The sequence below is a fragment of the Rattus norvegicus genome, chromosome Y (genome assembly GCF_021556685.1).
Source record: "Rattus norvegicus strain SHRSP/BbbUtx chromosome Y, alternate assembly SHRSP_T2T, whole genome shotgun sequence".
Lineage (NCBI taxonomy): Eukaryota > Metazoa > Chordata > Mammalia > Rodentia > Muridae > Rattus > Rattus norvegicus.
The window spans coordinates 67539861-67550493 of NC_141555.1; the positions used below are offsets into that span (position 1 = coordinate 67539861).

The window sequence follows — 10633 nt, forward strand, 5'->3', positions numbered from 1 at the left end:
GCCAGCTTGTCCCCGTGTCCAAGATGTTCCACAATCCCTTCGAAAAATGGTGCCAGCAACTGAGGTCCAACTGTTTAAACATGTGTGCCCCTTCAACGAGAATTTCAAGGAAAAAGCTGTCTGCGAAAGCTGACTGGCTGGTTAGAGCTGCAGTGGTGAGGAGATGTTGGAATGTTGCTGATCCAGAGGCTAGTTACCTGATAGTTTTTGCCCCCATAATTCTTTGCCTACCTCTTTGTCAAAACTAATCTATATCATAGACTAAAAAAAACTTTTTGGAATCTATTAATTTTAGTAATCACCTAGTTACCAACAATCCAAAAGCTAAGAATGTCATCAGATAGCATCGTGGGGACATGGAAAAGGTCCCGCCAGTTTGCTTTAACAGTCCTGCTTGTTTGCCCACCAACGTATTTTGCATTTGCCTTGCATTATAACTTTCTTTGTTCTGTAAAACTATGAAAATTCGTGAAACTGTGTCCACACTGGAATAAGGGATGACCTAAATATGTGTTCCTGGACCATGATCAGTCTACATGGCTGCAGAATAAATCATCCTTAGTCCCTTAAGTCACTTAGTCCCTTAAGGTGAGAGTTGTGTTTCTGCGTTTACAGTCTCTGATGAGCATTTCACATTCAAACTATCCGAGAAAGGGAGGGGGTGCACCAGAGGGAAGCAGGTACCAACCTCTTCAGCCTGGAATGTTGAGTATCTTTGTCTCCTGTGTGAAGTCATGTGACTACCAGGTCCAATGTCTATGCCTCTGTTATGTCTAATAATAAGATGTTATGAAACAATGGTCTTCACCATAGAAAAGAAGTGGGGAATGATGGAGGACAGGAAGGGAGGGCAAAGAAAAGAAGTAGCAGGGATGGGGGGTGGGCAAAAATCTCAGGGAAGGAAAATCCAGACATCAAACATCAGACAAAGCTGCAGTTGTCCGAAGTTCACAGTATCCCTCGACTCAGAAGCACCGCATTTTTTCTTATAAGACCTGATCTATGCTCCCTCCCTGAAGTAAAGACAAAGAGTCTGAAGGGCAAACTTTGGAGGCCAGACTCCAGTGAGAGGGTAATGAGCCAGAGAGAATGAAGGGCTGGATTTGAACAAATATGCCTTACATGCATCTATATAAATTCTCAAACAGCATTTTGCTCCAGGCTGGTGAGATGCTCAACAGGTCAAGGCCCTTGCTGCCAGGCCTGAGGACCTGAGGTACACAAATGTGCAGTGGCAAGCTCACACACACACACTAATAAATTAATTAACTAATTAATTAACTAATTAATTAAAGTAAATTACCATTTCTTAATAAATGAAACATTATAAAGCTATCGCTTGCATGAAAGGGTCTGCATTATTAGCTGACCCCTGACCCGTTCTCTCTCAGGCTCACCAAAGAGAGGACCATGTGGGACTATCACCAACCTGTGCTTAGCACCTGACAGAATGCTGAGTTTATCTGTCTGAGTAATGAAGGGCACCCTGGGCATGCAAAATACCACACAGTTCCAAGACAGATTCCTGCCTCAGCGCACGTATGCAAAACTATAATTCAGATGAGTTCACCAGAAACCATGAAATAAAACACAGCCCGCATTGACAAACCTGAGCTTTCCCAGAGTTAAAATTTGCCTGATTCTACCCAGCATAGCTCCAGAGGACAAGCAACCACTTCTTGTCTCATTCTCATCCTTTCTACTCTATTTCTATTTTGCTTAATAATAATTTTAAAAAATCCTAACATTTGGAGAAACACCCGTTTATCAAGCAGGAATAAACAGGTGTATCTTGTTAAACAAGATGGTTTTAATCTTTCTTGGTACTTTTAGACCTATTTGGGGGATTTTTGTTGTTTTGTTTTTGTTTTTGTTTTCAACTTAATGCACACTGCCACATCATGGAACAAAGACTTGGGGGGAAACGCTGCAGGTTTGGAGTTTGCCCTTGAGAAGCCCCTACAGAGTTAGGCAGAGGACACTCTGGCTGTAGTCTCTTTTTTTTCTGAGAGGAAAGAAGGGAGCTCTCTGTGGTAATTACAAATATCTGTTTCTCTTTTATCTACTTGTCCCCAGATCCACTCTCCCTGCCTTCTACGCCAATATCCTCTTCTGGAATTAAATAAATGAATACATACGTGTGTGTGGTTGCATAAGCATAAGAATGGGAGCTCAGAGGTCAACCTTAGCTGTCTTCCTCAGTCACTGGCTCATCTCGCTTCAGTGGTCAAGTTGACACACATGGGAAGAGGAGACTTTAGCTGCTTGTTTTCTAATACTAATTGGGTTCCCCAAATAAATTTGCAGGAGAAAGTCTGCACCAAGTTCTGGGAACCTGTCCGAGGTTATTTCTGATTGGTGAATAAAGATGCTAGCTGCCTATAGCTGGGAAGGAGAGAGAGAGAGAGAGAGAGAGAGAGAGAGAGAGAGAGAGAGAGAGAGAGAGAGAGAGGAGATTTAGGGTTCCCGGACTTGGGTCCTAGAGCAGGCAGGAGAGAGAGGTGCGCCATCCCTTAGGAGAATGTGGAGGAGAGAAAGAGGCAGCCATGGAAGAGAAATAATATGCAGAAGGGCAGAGCTGCCGAAAAAAAGTGCTAAGAGATCATGGCCCAGGGGGCTGCTTCTTAGAGTCAAGAACAGCCAAGATGAAGCATAGAAATTAGTAAATAGTAACTTGGAGTTATTGCTAGAAGGTGGATTCTACAGCATGGAGGGTAGGCAGCTGTCCAGCTATGGGCTGCTTTAGATAAAGAGGCTGGGCATGTTTTTTTCATTCGGGAACAGAAACCATTGAGGTGAGTAACTCCGCGTCAGGATTTATTAAATTTTTTTCTTTTTTTTACTACAGGGGATCTCAGCTGAGGATTTCCCTCCATTGCATTTGCCTGTGGACAGATCTGTGAGGCATCTTTTGAAATAATGATTGGTGTGTGGAGGCCCACTGTGGATGGCGCCACCTCTGGGTGGGCGGTCCTGGTTACAGAAGAAAGCACATTGACCAAGCAATGAGGAACATGCCAGTAAGCAGTTGTTCCTCCATGGCCTCTGCTTCAGTTGCTGCCTTCAAGTCTCTGCCTTGAGTTCCTGCCATGACTTTCTTCCATGATGGGCACTGATCAAGCTGAAGTCAACCCATTCCTCCCTGAGATAGTTCACACAGTATTTTATCAGAGCAAAGTAAAGTAACTGAGAGAGTTCCACCCAGCCTTGCTTTGTTTTCTTGGAACAAAGTCTCACACTTACACCCCAAAGATACCAGTCGAGCTGGTGGTCCAGAGAACATCAGGGATGCATTCTATCCGCCTCTCTGGTACCAGGATTCCAGGCCACCATGTCTGACTTTTATTTTTTAACATATGTTCTAGGGACCGAACTCAGAGCCTCATACTTTCATGGCAAACACTTTACTGGCTAAGCCAGCTCCTTAGCCCAAGAACCCCACCTCAGAAACTTTGAAAGCCATTCATCTGTCAGACCACAGTCTCTCTTTAAGGCGCACGTTACCTCCATGACAATGCCATGTGGGTTAAATTTCTAATCAGAAGAGAGGAAGCCACGTTGAGCTATGAAGGATTTTGCATTGTTTCTCAAAAGGGTGGCATTTTGCATTTGTAAAATGTGAAGTTTCTGGAAGAAACCTCATTTGCCCTATGCTCCACAAAAAAAGGAAATACCTTTAGTCCATGAAGTATAACTTAACACCCACAGTAATCATGAAGAAGGCAGGTGTGGATATCATCTGTGTTGTGTGGTCCTGAGAAAGGTCAGATATTTAGCAGCTGGTTATCAAACATTAAACGGGGAGAGGGGGAGATAAAAGAATGTAACTTTAAAATTATATTGAGTACACTCTTCTTTGGGCAGAAACATTTCAAATAATATTCCATTGTCCTTCCTGGTGTGTGTGTTTTAATTGTTGTATCATATCCACCTCCTGGGACATTGGTCCTTATTTGAGTGTGTGGTTGATAATTGCTAAGGAGGGCCTGGGGAGGGGCTGGCAATGTGGGGTTCCAATAGGACAAAAGATGAGTTCAAATGAGGCTGGCAATAATTCTGGCCTTACAAGGGCAGACACAATAAAAATATCTGCTGGGAATGTGTCTGGTCACAGTAATATAAAACCAACCAGTATTCCTTAATCCCAAGGGTGTGATTAACTTGGGAAGAAACACCAAAGCACACACAGAATCAGTTCAACAGCCCAGTCATCCCAAAGGACTCTTGGCTCATCCATCTTTCTCATCTTACTGCCCTCAGCAGATTGGCTATAATGTAGTCACTAGATGGCTGCCGCATCCCCAGAGACCACATCACACGCCTCCACAGCAGGACTCCAAAACTGGATGGGAGGAAGAGTAAAAGAGATGAAACTGTCTTGGATAGCTCCCTATTTTTGACAGGCAGAAAAAAAAATCTTTCCTCACAAGATTTTTGGTGTGTCTCACTGAGTCTTCTGATGCACCTTAACACCAGTGACATGCACAGAACAAAGCTAATGTGACTGATACAAACTAATCAGGATGCCCTCCGTGGATTAAAGAATAGAAAGTCAGTTATACTAATATCCTAATGAAACTGGCTATTTGCAGTGAGAATTTTGGTGTATTTAAAAACATAGAATTTAAAAACATAAGAGTATGTTTTTGTTTTAATCTAGGCTGTGGGTCATAGGGTTGCTTCCGATTGTCAACAGTGGCTGACTATGATTTGCCTGGTGCTCTAGCAGGGGCCTGATTTTGCCAGCAGCAGATATATTTTGCAAGTGTGTAACATTTGGAATGCTGGAGACTTTTCAGAGAACATATAAATGCTAGAGCCCTATAAGTGGGCTGCTGTTGGTTGCAGTGTGTTAAATAGTCATGCCCAAAGAAGAAATTAAACATCCTGACAATGAAGATCAAACTTGCCCCCCAAGTAACTCGATGCCCCTAATCAACAGGAGGTCGTCTAATGGTGATAGAACCCCTTTTCCTCTCTCCTCTTTTCTCTCCTATCTAGTGTTAGGGGGTTGAATGTGAAAGAAAGGAGAACGTACAAAGTAGCAAAAGGAGGGCTAGAGCTATTGAATGAAGGTCCAATATCAGCCACAAAGTATAAGGCCTGTGTATCAGGTAACAACAGAGACAATTTTACGAAACAGGCCAGTTGGATGCCACTGTGATTTAAATGGAATTTAGCAGCTAGTTAAAGAGGTATCTTCCCCTCCAAGTCATTTGGGGACAGGTTACAATTCAAGGGGATATCCCTGTTTGTTCCATATGTCTCAGTCTCTCTCTTGTTACTCACATTCTGGTGACTGAAGTGGAAATTTCTGGTTGTCCTGTGTTGCAGACTAATGTGGGGTTTCGTTAAGGCGAGTCACGTGATATTTGGCGAGATTACGAGTATGACTCAGTAGACAATGATGGGGTGCTTGCATTGTTTGCCCTGGAATCCCTCCTTGGTCTTGATTCTCACTGACCTTCAGTTTATTGAGGTGTGGCAGAGAGCTCCTGTTATTCCAGCTGGTTCTTGTCACTCCTGCTGACTAGTGCCAGTTTGTTGGAGGCCTGACTGTTTCTGCTAGATTGTGCTACCAGTGCTGATTTGTGTTTGGTGACATTTTTTTTCAACTGGACTATTGATATCCTGACACTACTGGACTGGACTGCCGGTGTCCTGACAGCTCAGATTGTATTTGCCCCAAAGAACTACTTCTAAACAGGTCCACATTCACTTGCCCTATTTATCATCTTTTCTCCCCTACCTTTGTACAGTGGGCTAGAAGGGGGCTCTAAGCATTTGAGAACCCTTATTAAAGTAGGTTTGAAAAAAATCTAAGTCTACATGTATCCCCATATAATGAAGGAGTGTCGGACTCGTTTCCATTACAACTTCTTTTCCCTTGCATCTGTTTTTGCAACTATCTCCTCTTTAAAGAAAGTGCTCTGGGTGTTTTCTGAGGAAAATTTGTTACATGCATGGATGTTTAATAACATGTTTTCCCATTTGTGTGTATGCATATATGCATATGTGCTATGCGTGTATGTGTTCATGTGTGTGACATGCAGACCTTGTTTTTGACCCAGGGTCTCTCTGTGGCCTGAATCTCACCAGTATAGGCCAGAAGGGCTGGAAATAAATCCCAGGAATTCTCCAACTCTTGGTACAAGAACTTATACCCATGCTTAGTTTTTTACCTTGTGTCCAGTTCCTCAGGATTCACCCCAAGCTGACTTCCTCATCCCAAGCAGTGTGTTTGAAAAGGAAACACTAAGTAACTATTAGGACTTATGGCCTGACCAGAGTGATTCAAGCACCATAAGGGCATTACACTCAAAGAGTGGAAATTCGGGGCATTGAGATGAGAATGTTAAAAGGAAACCCAGAGCCTATTAGGGAAAGCTGAAAACTGTGTCTTCACTCCCTCAAGACAAGAATCAACAGAAACCCAAGCTTGTGTCAGCTTATTTCCTATGAAACTGCATAAGTTTGTTTCTTATTTAAGAGGCATAAGCCCTTTTCCCTCTGATGCTGTCCCTACTAAGCCAAATGAAGTGGGGAACGGCTCCCTATAGCTGTGGGTTTGTGTGTAGACCAGTACCAGATTGTCTCTCATCCCTGTACCACCCCAATGTCATATTGGCACTTCCAATTGACCAGGTGACAGCAATGTCTGGCTATCACTTCTGAAGATAAGCAGGAACGTGCAAGGTCACAGAGCAGAATGAATTGATTTTCATCCTAAAATTGGGAAACATAACGTTCCCATTTCCTATTCGTTAGATGGAAAAGCCTACTGCATACCTGGCCCTATTAGAGATGTGTCTCTCTTTGGACAATAGAACAAGAATTGCACTAAGACCAGTATTATCTTGAAAAATATCTACATGAGACTGGTATCCAAGACAAGTGGTGTGTGTGTGTGTGTGTGTGTGTGTGTGTGTGTGTGTGTGTGTGTGTGTGTGTACACTCATGACTTGTGTATGTGCATGCATGTAGAGGTCAGAGGACAATTTTGGGTGTCATTCCTCTTTTAAATAGTTTTACTTAGTCGGGTGAGAGACATACATTCTACAACACATATGTAGAGACCAAGGGACATGTTGTAGGAAACAGTCCCATCTTCAACCTGGTGAGTCTTGGGGATTGAACTCAGATCCTCAGGCTTGGTGGCAAGTGACCTTGCATGCTGAGCTATCTTGCCGGTGCCTGTCTTGCTTTTTGAGGTAGGCTTTTCTCACTGGGATCTGGGAACTGACGCTGTGAAGGTTTGGGTGCATGCATGCCTGTGTGCCTGTCTGTGTGTGTGTGTGTGTGCGTGAACGTTCAGCCCAGGGAGTAGCAGCTTTAGAAGGTATGGCCCTGCTGGAGTGGAAGTGGCCTTGTTGGAGTGAGTGTGTTACTGTGGGTGTGTGCTTTAAGACCCTCATCCTAAATACCTGGAAGCCAGTATTCTCCTAGCAGCCTTCAGATGTAGAACTCTCAGCTCCTCCTGCACTATACCTGCCTGGATGCTGCCATGTTCCCACCTAGATGGTAATGGACTGAACCTCTGAACCTGTTAGCCAATCACAATTAAATGTTGTCTTTATAAGAGTTACTTAGGTTATGGTGTCCGTTCATAGCAGTATAACCCAAAGTAAATCATTGACTATGGGGTGGCCAGTGAACTTCAGAGGTCCCCAGGTCTCTGTCTCTCTGATTCTGGGGTCAGAGTGCTTGCTACAGCTTTAGACTTGTAAATTGGCTCTGGGGATCCAAGCTCAGGTCTCCATGCATGTACAGCAAGCAGTTTACCTACTGACCCATATCATTTAGCTAACAAATAAGTTGAAAAGGAGATAGAGGTATATCCCAGGTGCCTGACAGAAAAGAAGCTGAGCTTTGGTGCACACAAGGACAGCTGTTGCAGGGTGAGGGTCATAGTACAGGGGACATTAGGGCCAAGGAGACATAACAGGGACATGCTTGGGACTTACATTGCCTGTGCTGCCTCCACACAGAAGCCTGATTATGCCAGTGAAGGCTGGAGGAGAGCCATCTCCAACGGTAGAGGTTACTGTGATCTAAATGTCTCCCCTACCCCACCACTAGGAAGATGTCACCAAAGATGACATCATTGGGAAGCAGCCCTTTGGAGGGTGTGTCGTCAGGCATAAAGATGGACTCCTCTGTGTTATTGGTGCACCTATGTTTAAAAGGAACTCCCAGAGAGCTCACTGGACCTTCTTATCTCATGAAAATATAGGCAGAATGCACCATCTACAAGCCAGATAGCAGGCTTCAGTAAATTTACCAGGATTCTGATCATGGACTTGAAGCCTCATTATCAGCCATCCAGTCTCTGAGACTGTAATGAGAGTAACCTGACTGGTTCCTTGGTGAGGCAGGGATCAGCCAGGAGAGGGGTGAACATACAATGTGATTCTTGATTTCCAGTGAGAATGAATGCAGATGAATGCTTCAAGGCTAAGCAATATGAGTGGCACAGATTGGTTAATCTCAGGCCCAAATATAAAGCAAACACGAAAAATGAATTGTATGAAAGAGTTGGCAGACATGACCACTAATCTTGTTTGCTGACTTGAGTGGCTGTGAATTCAATTAAAATGCATGCATCTGGGCACTCTTGTGAGGGATTTTCTTGATCAGGTTATTTGAACCAGGAATATTTGCCCTAAGTGTGGGTGGTACCTTCTGGTGGCAATCCAGATTTAAGAATGTGAAAGAAGGAGGCTTTGATTTTTGTCTGCCTGCATTCACTCTCACTGGCAAGTTCATCTCTACTGTGACTGCTGTACATCTTTGCTGATATCTCATTGTAGACTGAAGACCAACGCCTCCAGGAAACTCACGTGCCTTCAGCTACAGGTTAAGATGGCTGAGCCATCAAGCATCATAGACTGAGCAGCCAATTGGGTTCTCAGTACCCTTGCATGAGACAGCCATTGTTAGATTATCCAGAGAGTGTCCTGTAAGCCAAAGAACCTTTTAATGTGTTTGGTGGTTTGAATAGGAATGGGCAACCATAGACTCATATGTTTGAATGCTTGACCCATGAGGAGTGATACTATTAGGAGATGTAGCCTTGTTGGAGTAGGTGTGTCATTGTTGGAGTGGGTGTGGCCTTGTTGGAGTGGGTGTGGCAATTTTGGAGTGAGAGTGGCCTTGTTGGAGCAGGTGCGGCCTTTTTGGAGTGGGTGTGGCCTTGTTGGAGTAGGTGTGGCCTTGTTGGAGTTGGTGTGGCCTTTTTGCAGTGGGTGTGGCCTATTTGGAGTAGGTGTGGCATTGTTGGAGTGGGTGTGGCCTTGTTGGAAGAGGTGTGGCTTTGTTAGAGTAGGTGTGACTTTGTTGGAGGACCTGTGCCACTGTGGTGGCTTTGCTTTGAGATTTGTATATACTCAAACTATGCTCAGTGGTACAGACAATCACTTTCTGCTGCCTGTGCATCAAGAACTTTGGGCTCCTCCAGCACCAAGTCTGCCTGGATGCTCCCATGATTCCTGCCATGATGTTAATGGACTGAACCTCTGAAACTGTAAGCCAGCTGCAATGTAATCTTGTCCTTTATAAGACTTACCTTGGCTTCTGTGTCTGCAGCCATGAGCATGCTCAGGCTACAGAAGAGACTTGCCTCTAGTGTCCTCCACTGTGGTAAAAAGAGGTCAAGTTGGACCCCAATGAGACCAATAAAATCTCCAATGCCAACTACCATCAGCTAATCAGGAAGCTGATTGAAGATGGCCTGATCATCTGGAAGCCTGTAACTGTCCATTCTCAGGCTCACTGCCAGTAAAACACCTTGAAGGGCAGGCATATGGTCATAGGGAAGAGAAAGAGTACTGCCAACACTTGGGTGCCTGAGAGGGTGACCTGGATGAGAAGGATAAGGATCCTGCACTGGCTTCTCAGGAGATACTGGGAATCTAAGAAGATTTACCACCATATGTATCACAGTCTGTAACTGAAGGTCAAAAGGAATGTATTTAAAAACCAATGGATGCTTATGGAGCAGATCCACAATCTGAAGGCAGATGTGTCCCGCAAGAAGCTACTAGCTGACCAGGCTGAGGCTGGCAGGTCTAAGACCAAGGAAGCACAAAATCGGGTGAGAGGAGTGCCTCCAGACCAAGAAGGAGGAGATCATCCAGACTATATCCAAGGAGGAAGAGACCAAGAAATAAAGCTTCCTTCACGTAAGTGACCTCACTGTGGCCTCACATGATCAGTCATTAAAATAAAACAAGCCTTAAAATAAAAAAGAGTTACCTTGGCTATTGTGTCTCTTCAGAGCAATGGAAAGCTAACTAAGACAATGTGTATTCATTCTGCTATTTCTGTTTCTCTGGAAACCCTAATATATAGCGCATTTTAAATGGAGCACAATATTTAAATCTTAATTTCATTACCTGCTGATAATAATCTTACAATTATAAATCCAAAGTATCACTCGGAATACATTTGCATATGTAAAAGGATCTGTCCTCATTATTGTTCCATAGCACACATGGCTGTTGGTTTGACTTTCAAACCAGAGCTGAATATCATTTTATGGAGAAAGAGATAACGGAATTTTTCCCTGCACCAAAGACTACTTGGAGAGGGAGAGAAACACATCCACACCATAAAAGGACATCTGGGCAAGCAC

The 10633-nt window shown here is 43.9% G+C and overlaps 1 pseudogene; it reads left to right on the forward strand.

Annotated features, from left to right (window-relative positions):
- Positions 1-9587: 9587 nt before the first annotated feature.
- Positions 9588-10169, forward strand: LOC134484514 (large ribosomal subunit protein eL19-like; annotated as a pseudogene).
- The last annotated feature ends 464 nt before the right edge of the window (positions 10170-10633 follow it).